At 51.8% G+C, this 16395-nt stretch overlaps 1 protein-coding gene across 4 annotated transcripts in view; it reads right to left on the bottom strand.

Annotated features, from left to right (window-relative positions):
• Myo9b (myosin IXB) overlaps positions 1-16395 on the bottom strand; it is a 99886-nt gene that overhangs the window by 83061 nt on the left and 430 nt on the right. Inside the window, exon 1 of one of the 4 annotated variants that reach the window (XM_052752500.1) lies at positions 11808-11912. The exons of the other annotated variants lie outside the window; for them this stretch is intronic. The gene's annotated coding sequence lies outside the window, so the exon portion shown is untranslated. Of the gene's footprint in view, positions 1-11807; positions 11913-16395 lie in introns of those variants that run through there. 4 annotated transcript variants of the gene reach the window in all.

The raw sequence follows: 16395 nt of genomic DNA, 5'->3' as shown, positions 1-16395 counted from the left end.
CCTCCTGTGTGCTGGGGTCACAGTTGTGCGCCTTTTTCTTTGTTTGTGTGCACCTGTGCTATGTGCACAGGGGGAGGTCAGAGGATCACCTGCAGGAATCAGTTCTCTCCTTATGTGTTGATTTACTGTTTGTACGTGCATGCCATGTGCACAGGGGGAGGTCAGAGGATCACCTGCAGGAATCAGTTCTCCTTATGTGTTGATTTACTGTTTGTATGTGCATGCCATGACCTCATGTGGAGGTCAGAGGATCACCTGCAGGAATCAGTTCTCCTTATGTGTTGATTTACTGTTTGTATGTGCATGCCATGTGCTCATGTGGAGGTCAGAGGATCACCTGCAGGAATCAGTTCTTCTTTCCACCATGTGGGTCCTGGGGGTGGAACTCAGGTCATCAGGTTTAGCAGCAAGCACCTTTACCTACTGAGCCATTTCACTGGCCCCTGGAAGTCTGTGTAAATGTTAACTATCACTCCAGCGGATCCCAGGCATTCCCACCCCCATAAATCTCTCTGGAGAAACAAAGTGGGGACAGGTGAACAGCCCAGCTATGTGTTCCTAAGAGCCCTGAACGAGAGATCACAGCAGCATCCACAGCCACAGAGGAACATCGGCAACATGGCACAGCCACAAAAAAACAAGCCATCCTCTGCCACTAACACGGAGCCACTGAACTGTAAAAACCCTGCCCTAAGAGTACACACAGATACAGCAATTACGCTCTTGGTTCTAGACCCGAAAGCACTGAACAAAGGAACTCAAATCCCAGTACACAAACACACACAGTGTGGCTCGCATTACAAGGCAGAAACACACCAAATGTTCACCAATGGATAAAGGATAAGTTAAACGTGGAAAACCACTCAACCATGAAAAGGAAGGAAGTACTGGACAGAACACAACATGGGTGAAGCCAGGAAACATGATGGGGCATTGCTCAGTTGGCAGGTCCTGGGTTTCATCCCCTAAAGTGTAACCTGAAGGTAGTTGTACCTGTCATCTCAACTCTGGGGCAGTGGAAGCAGGAAGACCAAGACTATCCTCGGGTATGTAGAAAGTTTGAAGCCAGCCTAGTCCGCAGGACAGAAACAAAGGAGTAGACAACAACACCGATACTCGGTGTGTGGCCCCACTGAAAAGAAATGTCTGCAACAAGCCAATCACGATGGCACGAAGCAGAGCAGAGGCTGCCAGGGGCAGGAGTGCTGGGTCTTCCAGGGCAATGGACAGGTACCAGAACAGACAGCTAGGAGGACTGCACAATACTGAACCACTACCCACCGAGGAACTGTCCGCTTTCAAGTGGTCAATTTTACATGACTTCACTTCAATAAAATGGAAGCTCTCAGGCCATAAACTCCACATAGAGAGCACTCTCTAAAATGTAGCTTGTCCGACAGGGAGCTGGCTGCCTCAGGGCATGGTGATAAGGAGGGTCAAGAGATTCACAGCATCAGGCTCAGACCACAACTATACAAATGCCACACATGGCTTCCTGGGAAGCAATCACACCTTTATAGACCGTTTGAGAATTAGGTGATGTGAGTTTGAGGATGGCCTGGGTTCCGCAGATAAAGGTGCTCGCTAACAAGCCTGACAACCTGACTGAATCCCCAGGACCCACACCTGGTTGAAGCAGAGAACCTACTCCCACCTGACCTACAAGCTGTTCTGTGACCTCCATAAGACACCAACACACATAACAAATAAAATGAAAAATTAAACAAAAATCCACAGAAGAATAAGAACCAGGCTTGCCAATTCACACCTGTCATCCCAGCACTTTCAAGGCCGAGGCAAGAGGATACTGAGTTCGAGGCCAGCCTGGAATACAGCTAGAGACGAGGCTGTAAGCACAGCAGGGGCTCTGGGTGGGGCCTGCAGCCATGCTCACCTGGCAGTGTAGGTCACTCTCACTGTCAATCATAGAATGTTCCAGGTGGTGCCACCGGAGGCCAAGAGCAGTGTGTGTGAGGAACACGGGGAATCAAACTGAAATTCTGCACCTTAATCAAGTCACATGCACTCACATGCCAACAGTCACTCACTGCCTGTGGACTTTCAAAGGTGGCCTGCAGATACAACAGGGGGTCCTGAAAATGACAGCACCTAGTGACGGTGCAGCTGGGTCAGTCTGTTGTGTGACATTTGAAAAAAAATCTGTCAAATAACACTGCTTGTAGACCCACAAATACCAGTAAAGGTATCTGAAGGCCCATAAGCTCATGTGGGAAAATCTGCACAAATACATGCACATGAGTACACCCACGAACACACAGGCCCCGTGCACCCAAGCCCCTCCACACCTTTGCACATATGAGCCTCCACATATCCACTCGTGGGCCCATGTCCAATACCACAGAAACATGCCCACAGCCAGACTCAGAGAGAACCATCCCTCCTAGGACATGTATTCCAGGAGGTGACCCCTGGGTACATGCCAACTACTAGTCAAGGAGCTTTGGAATGTCTGCCACCAGACTGCCTGGATACAGATGATCAGACATTACACTGGTCCCCACCCACTACCCCCCTAACAGGGACCATCTCCCAAGGGAGAAGGCAGCAGAGCCTGCTGATGGAGCCTCGCTAGTCCCTGAAACATTGCCACCTATCCTGCCAAAAGCCCCTTGACTGAGCCCCTCTGACCATGCTGCAGATGTAGGCTGGGTCGTCTGTGCCCAGCTCTGGCCCTTGCTTCAGAAACTGCTCTCTCAGAGGCAAGAATAAGGCTCATGGGGATAGTTAACAGGGCCAGCCCAGTAAGCCCCATCCCAAACCGGAAGGAAGCTGATAAGGCTTCTTGCCCAAGATGCCTGCTGCCCTGCCAGGCTGTGGGCAGAGGGGACGGAAGCCAGTTAAGGTCATGTAAACTGACTGTTCCTTTGCCAGCACCTCTTCCCATGTAGGACTGCCTGCTTCCTGGGAAACCCCTCCCATGGGATCTGCCTAGGGAGCCCTTGGCAACTAGCCACCCTCCCCAGGAGCATCCTGATGCAAGGAGGAAGAAGTCTGCTTGAAGGTAGCACCGTACCCACCTTCAAACCAGAGTCCAGCTGCCCACAGGTGCAAGTAGGGGGATTGCTTGAGCCTAGGGTTTCAAAACCAGTGACAGCCTGGCTCAAAAATAAACAAATAGAACCTACGCACAGATACAGAGAGACAAAGACACATTTAGAGAGAGATCCAGCCAGGCAGTGGTGGCACATGGCTTTAATCCCAGTACTCAAAAGGCAAAGGAGGCAAAGGCAGGCAGATCTCTATGAGTTCAAGGTCAGCCTGGTCTACAGAGTGAGTTCCAGGACAGCCAGAGCTGTTACACAGAGAAACTGTCTCAAAAAGCCATAACCAAACCAAACCAAAACAGAACAAAAAAGAGAAAGATCTAGGCCTCCACTGGGGGATCCTAGACAGGGGCTCCACCCCTGAGCCACGCCCCCAGCCCCTCACTGGGGATTCTAGGCGGGGCTCCACCCTGACCACGCCCCCAGCCCCTCACTGGGGGATTCTAAGCAGGGGCTTTACTGCTGAGTCAGTTTTGATAATTATAGCATCTTTCTCAAGGGGACTTGTTGGCTTTCGGTGTCTTCCGGCACACCTTCCTCATGCTACGTTCAGAGTCTGGGACCTGGAAGCTCATCAGGTTGTGGCCCAACATCCTGTCTTAAGTGGATGTGAAACCAATACCCTGAGAATCCCCGAGTGTGTCTGGGAAGACTGCACACGTGGACCATGAGCCAGTGTCTGTAGCCCCTGTGGAAGAAAGCTGGGTGGAATGGCAGGTTTGGACAGTGCTGGGCACAGGAGGTCCTCAGAAATTATATTCTGTCTCGCTTTATTTTTTATTTATTTCAAGAGTCATATTCTGTGGTGCACACTGGCCTTGAACTCAAAGGGGATGCTATTGCCTCAGGACTACAAGTGTGAGCACTGTGCCTGGTGTTCTCTCTTGTTAAGACATGAGTTTTACTGTGTAGCCCAGGCTGGCCTGGAATTCCACCGTGTGCCTCAGCCTCTGGAGTGCTGGAATCACAGACAGTTGCCATCACGCCCGCTTCTCAGTTCTTAAATACTGAAAAGCTAATGTGTTTGACCTACCTTGAGTACCAACCTCCCCATACCTACCCCCACCCCCATCCCCACACATATGCAGAAAAAAATAAAAACCAAGCTGCCAGAAGCAGTCCCTAAAGACTTGTACAAAACACTTCCCTTAGAGCTGGGGAGACGCTCAGTGAGCAAAGTGCCTGCCATGCGTGAGGCAAGTCCTGATCCCCAGAACCCACACAAAAAGTCAAGCATGAGCTGGGCAGTGGTGGAGCACGCCTTTAATCCCAGCACTGGGAGGCAGAGGCAGGTGGATCTCTGTGAGTTCAAGGCCAGCCTGGTCTACAGAGCGAGATCCAGAACAGACACCAAAACTACACAGAGAAACCCTGTCTCAAAAAACAAACAAACAACAACAAAACAAAAACAACAACAAAAAAATAGTCAAGCATGTATCCAGGCAGTGGTGCCATACACTTTTAATCCCAGCACTGGGGAAGCAGAGGTAGATGGATCTCTGAGTTTGAGGATAGCCTGGTCTACAGAGCCAGTTCCAGGACACCCAGGGCTACACAGAGAAACCCTGTTTGAAAAACCAAAACAAAAAGGCAAAGCCAAACGTGGTACTGTGTTCACAACCCAGCACTGGAAGAGGAGACAGAAGGCTCCCAGGCTCACTGGCCAGCCTTCTGTGTAGCTTCTGGTAGCCTTCTGTGTAGCTTCTGAAAGACCCTGCCTCAAAAGACTAAGGTGAAGCACAACTGAGGAAGACATCTGACATTATCATCTGGCATCTACATGCATGTACACCATCATGTACTTGAGTACATATATTCAGACACACACATACACACACACACCCCAACCCTTTCGTCACAAAATCAGATCAACCTAGTAGATCATCCAAGGGGAGCTTTCAGAAACAAAATGACTATGGACAGAAAACTGGGTAGTAGAATGTAGACCTTCCAGCCAACAGAATACTACTCAGCACAAAAAGGAATAAGGTTCAGGCCCATGCAATAGTGTGGACGAACCTCAAAAACACAATGCTGCAGTCAAACTTCCCAGTTCACACTGTGATCCCAGCACGAGGGAGGCTGAGGCAGGAGGATTGCCACCAGTTGAGGCCAGTCAGGAGTACATAGTGAGATTGCTCCCTTCCCGCAAAAAAAAAAAAAAAAAAAAAAAAAAAAAAAAAAAAAAAAAAAAAATTAGCCAGGATGCTGAGGGCAGGCAGCCAGACTAAAGAGGGCACGTGGCACATGAGTCATCAATGAGAAACTCCCAGACAGGCCACTCCATAGAGGAAGGCACATCGATGACATTAGTGCCTGTCCTGGGCTGGGGAGGGAGCAACCTATGGTAAAGGATTCCCTCAGGGGATGTGGAAAAGTCCTTGAAGCAGATGATGTGCCTCTGTGTGTGTGTGTGTGCGCACATGCTTGTAGCATACCGTGTCTCTGCTAACATCACAGCTAGCAGCACAGTAAGTTGGGATGTTCCCACGTATTCTGAGACAAGGTCTCAATCTGCAGTCAAGGCTGGTCCAGCACATGACTGACCCTCCTGTCTAATCTCCACAGTGTGCCAAGCACAGGTGAGCGCGGCCATACCTGGCCCAAGCATTCCTCCTGAAACCTGAAAGACAGTTGGGGAGAGGGCTTGGTCACTAGGACATTCACTACCCAACAATGAATACTCAGGTTTGAATCCCCAAACCCATGTGAAAGAAGCAGGTGGATAAGGGCAGCCTGGTCTAGGTAGTGAGTTTCAGGTCAGCCAGAGCTATACAGTGAGACTCTTGTCTAAAACAAACAAACAAATCCATGCCGGCTGCATGTGGTGACCCAGCATATGGGGGTGGTATGGACACAGGAGGAACCTGAGAGTGCAATGGTCAGCCAGCCTCACCTAACAGCAGCATGTCCTCTCTCAAGGGACAGAGGAGAGAGACAGCCTGCTCTGGGCTCCACATGCATGAACATGCAGCACCTGAGTTCAACACACACACACACCCCTGCAAATGCACACCAAGCTTTTAGCAGCAATCTGGACTCTAGGAAGATACCAACTCTTGACCCATGCAAGGACTACATGAGGCCCTAGGGCTGAGATTTGGGCTGGACACAGGCAGCCACTCTTCAGGCTCCACACATGCCAAGCCTCCTGCATGAAGAGCCAGGCTTGGAGCCACATTCTGGCAGCCACTTTGGAATTCACCAGAGGAGGCAGAATGGGGCCCCACAAAGAGCAGGGCAGCCGACTCGTTTATATAAGGCCATAATTTGAAGCCAAGTGTTTAGCGGATGAAATCATTCCCCAGTTAAAAGGAGAAGGCTGGCCGTAGGGCAGGATGGGCTGAGTGGTGGGGGAATCCACCAGAACCCATGGTCCCTCTCTGTTCCCTGTGGCCCTCAGTTTCTTTTTGTATTTGTATGTGTCTGCACTCCCCTCTCCCCAAGACAGGGTCTGGCTATATAGACCAGGCTGACCTGGAATAGCCCATTCTCCTGCCTCAATCTCTAGAGGGCTGGGATCACAGACATGCACCACACTCTAGAGGGCTGGGATCACAGACATGCACCACCACGCTCTAGAGGGCTGGGATCACAGACATGCACCACACTCTAGAGGGCTGGGATCAGACATGCACCACCACACTCTAGAGGGCTGGGATCACAGACATGCACCATCACACTCTAGAGGGCTGGGATCAGACATGCACCACCACGCCCATCACCTAATTACTATTTGGAAGAATCTGAAATGCGCTGACGAGTGGCTGAAACCAGCTGATCTGACAGTTGCAGAGATCAGAGCTGAGGAGCCTCAGGACAGCCCTAACCCAGCGTCCATCCTAGCCCCAGATAGAAGACAGTCTCATGCAAAGGTCAGCTGGGAGTTAAGAGAGCACTTCACAGCTCAGTTTCTAGGAGGGATGGTCCAGTGATAGGAGATAGGAGATCACAAGAGGAACTTCCACCCCTAAGTGGAGATGACGTGGCTCATGGGTGGAGCCCTGCCTAGAACCACACAGTGAGGAGCTGGGTGCAAGTATGGTTCACCGGTGGAGCCCCTACCTAAAATCCCCAAGTGAGAGGCTGCAGGCCTGGCTTAGTGTTACAGTAATTGGCTACCCTGCAGAAGGCCCTGGTTTCCATTCCCAACACTGCAAATAATAAAGAAAACAACAACAACACTGTAGGTGGCCCTAGGAATGCAGCATGGGTTGATTGGACTCCAGTCAAAGTCTAGCATGGAATACCAGGAGAACTGTAGGTGTCTAGTGGCCCAGACACTGCTGAAAGGCCACATTCCAGGATGGCCAAGGGCCACAAGCTGGGGGCAAAGTAGAGGGCTGTAACTTCTAGCCAAGGCTCTCAGTGTGAGCCGGCATGGAGGGCACCATTCTCCAGGCCGGAAGTTGTCAGGGCCACTCGCTGAGATCCACACCAAGAACCTTGGTGTATGAAGCTAATTGGGAAGAGGGTCTTGACAGAACCCGAGAGTTGAGAAGATATTGTAGGAAGTTAGAACAAGCCCTAAATGCAATGTCTGGCACTCTTAGAAGACACAAGGTTGGCATGGTGGCACACTCCTGTGTACATAGTACTTGAGTTTCAAGGTTTTGTTTTTTGTTTTCTTTTCAGCACTGGGAATGGAACCCAGGACTTCATGCACACTTGGCAAACACTCTACCACGGAGCTACAGCCCCAGGGCTGACCTTGCACTAGAGAGACTGAGGCAGGAAGGTCTAGAAGTTCAGGCCAGTAGGGCTACTCATCAACACCCTGGCTCAGATAAGGACATAATAAAGAACAAATTCAGCGGAAGGCAGAGTTGGAGACTAGTGGTATGTGACCAGAGCCACAGGCCACCAAGTCCCAGATCCTTAAACAGGCAGGAAGGAGCCTCCGCCTGGAGCCTCTGAAGAAGGAAGTTTCCAGGATTTGGGACTTGGCCTCTAAAACAAGAAAATTCTATCCCTGCTGTCTTAAGTCATCTGTCTTGTAGCCACTTATAACAACCCAGCACCCACATCTAGGTGCACAAGAGGGTACATGGGGTGTTCTACATGCAGTGGCTCTGGGGTGCTGCCAGCAAGCCCCAGAAGAAACTGTGGCCTTCTGTCTCCCCAGCTTGAGCACGGTAAGAGGGACCCTGAAGAGCCTCTCCTAACTCCACAACAGGACTCAAAACATGCCACTCTTCCTTCCTGAGGCCACTCTTGCTAGCTGAGGGACAAGGTGCCGTGGAGACAGCAACCCCCCCCCCCCCCCCCCCGCAAGACTGAGTTGGGCCACCTTAATTACCATCTGATACCCACTCGGTCACCCATCTCTCAAGGCAGCTCACCCTACCTGGGGTCTACCTGCCTGTGTCTTGAAAAGCCATTGTCTGTCCATCTCTCTCAACAAGGTCTCCTGTAGCTCAGGCTGGCCTCTAACTCATCATGCAGCTGAGGCAAACCTTCAGGTCCTGGTCTTCCCTCCTGCCTGGATGTCAAGGCATGTTTATATGGTGCTGATATGGAGCTCGGGGCTATGTGTACCCTAGGAAAGCCCTCCACCAACTGAGCCCTTGCCCTGTTCCACCTGTCTTCTTTGAAGCAGAGTTTCTGTAGCCCATGATGGTCTAGTACTCCTGATCTTCCTATATCATTTTCCCCAAATGCTGGAATGACAGCCTGGGCCCCCTTCACCCTCCTTTCCAATCAATGAGCACCTCTCCAGTGTCTGTAGGGTCTGGTACTGGGTTACTATCTTGAGAAAGTGGCCAGGAAGGAGGTGAAGGACAGGCAATCAGAGCAAAAGACACTCCCACAGTCACACGGTCCCTAGGCACCCTGGACAGGACTGATATGCTCAGCACCATTTCTGGCTACAACTACTTGGGTGGAACCCTACCGGCATAGGCGGATCAGGGGCCTCCAGGGTCAGGAAAACCATCCACTACAGCAAAGGACTTGCCATCTGAGGAGCGAGGAGACCCACAAACCCGCATGTCACGGGGAGGTGGGAATGCAGAGCCAGGCATACAAGGAGCATGGGGCAGTGAGGACTACAAGTGAGGACTGTGGGGCATAGGCCAGCTGGGGCTAGTCAGGGAATAGGGGGTCCAGTGTGGATATGAGAGAAGCCAAAGTAGGGATGGTCAAATGTGGGAAGGAGCTTAGACTGTCACTTGTGTCAGACAGGGACACTGTGGGGACTGCTAGAGGGCCTGGGGCAAGAAGGCCCCACGCAGGGGTCTCTGCAGCTATCAGGGGAGCTTACAGTGGCAAAGGTCAGACCTATGACAAGCAAGCAGACTCTGGCTGCAGGTGGGAGGCAGAGCACAGGCCCTGTGAGCAACCAGGTTCTGGATCATTCCCCATGCCCGGATCATTCCACAGGCTGCAAAATAAAGGCAAAGGACCCCGGCAAGCAGGTGAGTCCCAAGCACAGACTAGACATCTCTGTGGACCTCTCTAGAATTTCCACAGACTATCTGTCACTAGGCCCCAGGAGCAGGCCCCAACATCCTGCCTGCTACTTAAAAGCTTGTGGCACAGCTGAGTCTTATTCCAGCCCCTGGGAGGTCAGGAAATCATTCAACCTCCTACCTACCCCTTTTATTACTGAAACAGTGTCTCCCATGGAGCCCATACTGGCCTTAGGCTCCTAACCTTCCTGCCTCAGAGTGAGTAGGGCTCCCAACTTGTTTTGAAGGGCAGTTGACGTACAGCCTAGGAGGGAAGATCACTTAAGGCCCTGGGGTTGGAGTCACCTAAGGCCCAGGGATGGTAGGCTCATCAGCGACCTAGTAACAGACTCTTGAGTGGGTTTCCCCAACCTAACTAACGGCTCTGCTGTGTGGGAACTCCCTAGTGATGTCACACCATGGGACTCTCCATCTCACACAGGCTGCTATGTGGGTCTGGTTCTCAGGCTGGGAATGAAGTAGCCACTCAAAAAACACTGCCTCTTAGATTTCCAAAGGTCAAGAATCCCCTGTAGGAAATGCCTGGGGCCACAAGGATTTTAGATTTTGAATCTTTCTGGATTTTACATTTACAAATACAAAAAAAAAAAAAAAGGAGCTTGGTAAGGTGATACATGCCTGACTTGGGAAACTGAGGCAAAAATTTGTACAAAGGAGATTGAACCGGGACATGCCTTTAACCCCAGCACTCAGGAGGCAGAGGCAGGTGGATCTCTATGAGTTCTAAGCCAGCCTAGCCTACAGAATGAGTTCCAAGATAGACTCCAAGCTACACAGAGAAACCCTGTCTCAAAAAAACAAAACAAAAAAAAGGTCATGTTGAAGATCCCACCCAACTATAAGCCAAAAAGCCTCCACACCAACCCCTGACATCGTCGGTCAGGCCTCCTCCCATCAGAGCCCCCAGGAGACCCCTGCAATATCTGCACTGTGTCTCTGTTGACGGCAATGCATCTCATGATGCCACGTGAGGAATCTTCCATCTGTAACGTCATGTGAATGGCTTGGAAAGCTTCAGGTTTGGGAGAATTTAGGAGTTTGGATTTGGAGATGGTCCTCTGCTCTGGCAGAGCCCTTGCCCAGCATGTGGTGGCCCCAGGTTTGGTCCCAACACTGAAAACAAAACCCAGACATTAACAACAACAAACTCCTGTCAAGTTTCCTCCAAAGTACACAGGGACCTGGCTCCACTTTCAGGACCCAGCGTGGCCTCTGTGACCTGTGAGAAGGGATGCAACCAGGAGACTCAGTGCCACATGCCCTGACCTTGTGTACACCTTTGGTGACACTCACCACCCAACCCACTGGAAAACTATCCACATGGGGGCTCGGCGGCACTCACGTCACCAAGCAAAGCCCAGGTCCTAGGGCCAGCATGGACGGGTAGCATGGAAAGCATGTCTCATGTGTACAACAGTGACCACCTCTGGGTTGACTGTCCTCAGGAGACAATGTCACCCCAGGAAGTATGGGTGTCACTGACTCCTCACAGACCAAGGCGGGAATGCTGCTCAAGTCCCACAATGCACAGCACTGCCTGCTAGAGAGAATAACAACCTGTCCCCAAACATCTCCTCTCAGAGGCAGAGAAGCACACTTGAACCAGAGTGAGTGTCACACAGCTTGGGGATTGCCCTGGAGCCTCAGGGATACAGATGGTAGCTTGGCTCCTCCGCATGCCCACAAGGCTCGAGACAGATCCAGCAGAGGTGTGAGAAGTGACCTTGGGGGATAACCACTTGCATCAGCAGCCTGGTCTTTCCCTGCTAAACCTGTGAGCAAACTCAGAATCATCTCCCAGGGAAAAGGTCCAGGTCCCCAGTAGGTCTGGTTCTTCTGCTCGAATTTCCTTTCCATAGTTATTCCCACCCAGATAAACTCCATCTACATATGACAGTGAGATCCGGTCATCATCCCAAGCCAAGCCCAGGGATCCGAGCATCCTCATCAGGAAATGAGTGCCTGGGGAAGTCCCAGTGACCTGAGGAGAGAGACAGGAGTCCCTAATGTCATCTCTCAGCCCCTTCCTGGCATCACTCACCGAAGAACAGGCTCTGACTCTGGGAGGAGTAGCAGGGGGGACCCATGGTCTGGGTGCCTGCTGCTGCTGCACAGCTGTGGCCTTGCTGGTCAGGAAGGAACATTATTACCTCCAAGGCCTGGCTCCCTAGTACTCCATAAGAGATTATTTATTTTTAATTAAGTGTGTTTGTGTTGACTGTATGCTGTGTGTGCAGTGTTTGCAGAGGATAGAAGACGGTGTCAGATTCACCTGGAGCTGGAGTTACAGGTGAGCTGTCCACAGTGGCTGCTGGGAACTGAACTCAGGTCCTCGGGAAGAGCAGCAAGCATTCTTGACCATTGAGCCATCTCTCCAGCCTCCCCCATGGCTCTAGGAAGAAGTTTTCTGCCCTGGACACCTTCACAGCTCCTGCCAGGGTGTGAACTCCTGAGTGCACAGACAAAACAGTTCCTGTTCCCCTCACTGTCCCTGAGGGCCAGCTCCAAGCCTGGCTCCCAGTCAACCCTCCCTCCTCACTGAAAGATTCTGAAAACCTTCCAGAAGCTCCTTTTGACCAATCGTCTCAGACGGTACTGGGTCCACGAAGGCGTAGCTTAGGGATGTTGCTCTCTGTGACACAGAAATGCCTAGAATATGGCACCCAATCTGTGCTGTTTGTAAGTTTCATCTGGCCCGTTACCCAGTACTCATAGCTCTGAGCCAACTCTAGAACTGCCCCTTGTAAACCACAAGAAAGTCAGGTGTGGTGGCTCAGGCCTATCATCCTGCACTTGAGAGGCTGAGGCAGGGAGAGTGGGAGTTCAAGGCCAGTTTGGACAACTCTCCCCACACACACCAGAAAAAAGTCCCCAAAGATTACCAGCTCCTTCCAGGCAGAATCCCAGCCTCTCTGGATTCACCGTGAACATAGGAGGGTAGGATCCAGAGAATTCCCTCACCAGGACCTTTCCAGAGTCGATGTGGCCAACCAACTTACCCACTCCTTAAAGTGTTTATTCAACAGAGAAGAAACTGGATGAACACAGCATGGGGGGGGATGATCTGTCTCCCCAAAGTCCTCTACTGGCTGAAAACCAAGTTTGTCACTGGTCCAGTGTGAAGGGCCAAGATGCCCCCACCCTTCGCTCATGAACTCAATTCTTAAAGTCCAGGATGCTTCCTTTCTTTTACTTTTTGTTCTTTTCTTGAGACTCCTGCTGTACAGCCCAGGCTGGTCTCAAACTCAGGCTCTTCCTGCCTCAGCAATTCTGCTGGGCCTGCACGTGAGCCCGCTCCAAGCTGCCCACCCCTGCACTTTAAAGACAGCTGTATCAGGAAACAAGGTTCTTCACAATGGTGATTACAATAAAGCGAGGTCCCCAACACGGACCCTCATCTGTGTGGCTGGTGTCCTCCTGGGAGGAAGTAGGACACACGGACAGGCTCAGAGGAAGATGACAGGAGACAAAGGGGGAAGAGGGGGCCACCCAGGAGCCTCGGGTAGATTACCACGCAACCCGTCCTTGGTCTTGGACTCCTGGCCGTCAGAACCTCATGGCAGTCAAGCCCTGTGGGTTGTCCATCCAGTCTGTGGCAGACGCAAGCCTGTCAGAATCAGCTCCAGCTTGACTCCACCTCACACGTACACACATGTGCGTACGACATAATGAGTCAACTTTGCCAGCTTATTCATCACCCCACAATCCTCCAGGCTGAACCCCTGAATCACTTCTCAGGGATCCCTGACTAGGAAATGAGCAGATCCCTAGCTCATAGGCTGCATTTTTCCAACGTGCCTAATCGTGGAGGCTTTTCCCAGCCAAAGTGGATAGCAATGCAGAGACAAGGCCCTTTGTTCTGCCCCTCCGGGGACCACGAGGGCAAAAGAGAAGGGCCTGTCTTGCTCTGTGAGGAGGCCACGCCTGGGCCTGGCTGAATGGTGGGCCGGGCAGGGGCTGCCTGGCACAGCTGGGTTGGGGACCTCAAAGACACAAAGGCCTGGCAGGTGGGACACAGTGGGGGGGGGGGGCCACATCTGAGAGAGGATCATCAGTTGATGTGTCCCAGAGTGGACGACCTTCCCCCACTGAGGTGAAGCAACTATGTCATGGTCATTGGTGAGGGAGGGGTCAAACGGAACAGGCAGGAAAAGGGGACAGCAAGGGACACACACACACAAACTCCCAAAGAACTTCAACAGTGTGGGAAAGGATGGGTACCTCGGGGGCCTAGGCCCATAGAGGAGATAATGCACTTTATCAGAGGCATGGCAATCAGACAACCCCCGAGAATGGAGTCTGGTACATCTAATCTTGCAAGAAAAGTGACAGTTTGTTTCTAGATGGGGACAGAGTCTCCAGAAACCCAGGTCAGTGATGAGACAAGGGCAAGAGAGACAATGGCCCTGCTGTGCCAGCCAGGCTGCTTCATCTTGCCCACCTGCCCTCCTCCCACCCAGCAGTCAGCAAAATCTAGCATCCAAGGTCTCCCCACCTCTCCCCCGACTCCTGCAGATGCCAGAAAGGGCTGCAGCCATATTTTCACACACAGCATCTATTCTCACCTTGGGTCCATTCCATGGGGCCCACACCACATCACACCACCTGTCTTCATCTTAGGTTACTATCCTCGAGGTGATGTGAGCCAGAGACACCACAGCATCATAGGGTGGACAAGGTAGCCTGGGGAGCCAAGAAGGACCCCACACCAGATGTCAGGACAGTTTGCAGCTAAGTGTGGATTAAGGGCTATTGTAGAGGGTTGGGGTTCAAGGACTTGTTGACATTTTGCTCTTTTGGGGTGGAGAAGCCTGCACCTTGCATGTGCTAAGAGCTAGAGCACAGGCCTAGCCTCCCAGCCATGTTTCCTGGTTCTAGAAAGTCTAGGTATCCATATTCAAAGCCAGCACCTGCCTGAGTCCATTTTGGGAAATTGGAACAAAGACCCTCTCCTGGTCTGGTGGTTGCCTGGAAAAGACAGCCGAGACAGCAAGTGTGCCAAAGAGCAAAGCGATGGGGTCTCTGGTCCTGTCACTGTGGGTTCATCACTGACATGGCTTTCCATGTTTAGTTGGGGGTCAGCCACCTCTTCTGAGGAAACAACAGACTCCACTCATCCCAAGCCTCATTCTTGGTGTCCCCGATTCTGCCCCTGTGATAGCCCATCCCACCTGTCACTGTAAGGGCTTGCCGGATAGGAATATCACTCTTTCTATGAAAAAGGACAGGAGCTATCCCTCTGAGGCACAAGGAGATCTCAGCTCTGCTCTCAGGAGGCGGCCAAGCACTTGGCACAACCAGCTCTTACTCAGTTAGACTTTGGACCCATGCAGCATATGCCACTCCAGAGAGATGAGGGAGGGGAAGCCACAGTTTCATGGTCTCTTGTCTGGAAGGGTGTCAAGCCAGGAGTCCTGAGTCCCCAAATGACTCACATGGTCACCAGCTAGATTTGAGAGAAGGTTTTACCTGACCAGGTGGTCGAAGTCATAGCTTTGTGCTCTGTGCAAGCATACTGGACACCTGGCTGGGGGTGTGGCTCCTTGGTGAAACAACTTATCCAGCATGCATGTGTGAGGCTCTAAGTTCCATGCCCAGGACTGCAGGGCAGGAGACAGAGAAAAGTCAGGGCTGCATAAAACCAAAGGGTATGTACCAGAGACACAAAAGTTAATAGGTGGGCTTAGGTCTTGAAAAAGGCTGACATAGCCCAATCCAGTCACTTTGCAGAGGAGGAAACAGCAAGAGAGTGTTGCACCAGACACAAGGCACTTCCCTCCAGGAGACCCCCACGGAGTCACATGCTGAGTGCACAGAGAAAATCACATGGCCGTGGCATTGGAAGACTCAGGGTCTCCCTGGGGTCTCCAGACCCAAGCAGTCTTTGACATTGTAAGAGGCATGACTGGACAGTGTGCCCTGAAGCAAGCTAAGCTGAAAGCTTTCTTCCAGAACATTCTGGAAGTGAATAGGGCAGTCACGTCTCTGAGACTTTCTTTATATTCAGATTCGTGTACCAAACAGAGCTCTAAACCTGGCCTTCCTTCTGCAAGCACACAGCAGATCCAGGCAATGGGGGAGGGAAAAGGAGAAAGTTATGCCAATCAAAACTAGGCAGCTCCAGGCCTTTGTAGGAGCAGACAGGCCTGTGACAACAACTTTACAGTTGTCCATGACATCTCCAGCCATTCCTGGACACCTTAAGATTCTGGAGTCTCAAAGACCAGACACTATTCAAGCAAAGGAAGGAGCTGTAATGGGAGGGGCTGCAAGGTGGATGTCTTTAATGCTGGCACCCGAGCTAAAGAGGCACAAATAGGCCTGACCTATGAAGTCCTGGAGCTAGGAGACCCCAGAAAAAGAAGGGAGGGCTTGCTGGCAGCTGTGCTTCCCTGGGGCTGAGCTCACAACCACTGCCGGGGGACACATTTCCTGTATGTCGTTTTTACCCATTTAAGTCAAAGGATGCGACTCTCTTGAGAGGGTGGCTTCCACCCTATGCAGCTCCCTTCCTTCTGAAACGCAGTTTGGAGTGTTAGAACTTCTCCCCAGCTCCCCTAGAACCCAGCTAGTCCTTTCTTGAGCGGAAAGTGATGCGCGTTCCAAAGTAGAGAGACAGACCCAGAGGGCGCTGGGACTCGCCCGCGGATCACCCAGCTGTCGGGGTGTGAAGTCAGGAAGATGAATCAAGAAGGGGAAGGCGGGGGCGAGCCTCCAGAGGCTGCACCCCGTCATCTCCGGGGCCGCTGGAGCCCTTTCCTCCTCCTCTCCCCTCCTCAGGCCCTTTTTGGAGCTGTTATTGCGTGGCTTTCCAGGCCCATCTTTTGCACGCTCCACTCCCAATAGCGGGCTGCCGCAGA

The sequence above is a fragment of the Peromyscus californicus genome, unplaced genomic scaffold, assembly GCF_007827085.1.
Source record: "Peromyscus californicus insignis strain IS unplaced genomic scaffold, ASM782708v3 Scaffold_23__1_contigs__length_62951481, whole genome shotgun sequence".
Taxonomy (NCBI): Eukaryota; Metazoa; Chordata; class Mammalia; order Rodentia; family Cricetidae; genus Peromyscus; species Peromyscus californicus.
The sequence above is the reverse complement of the archived record's forward strand: the minus strand, read 5'-3'. Positions and strand labels throughout refer to the sequence as shown.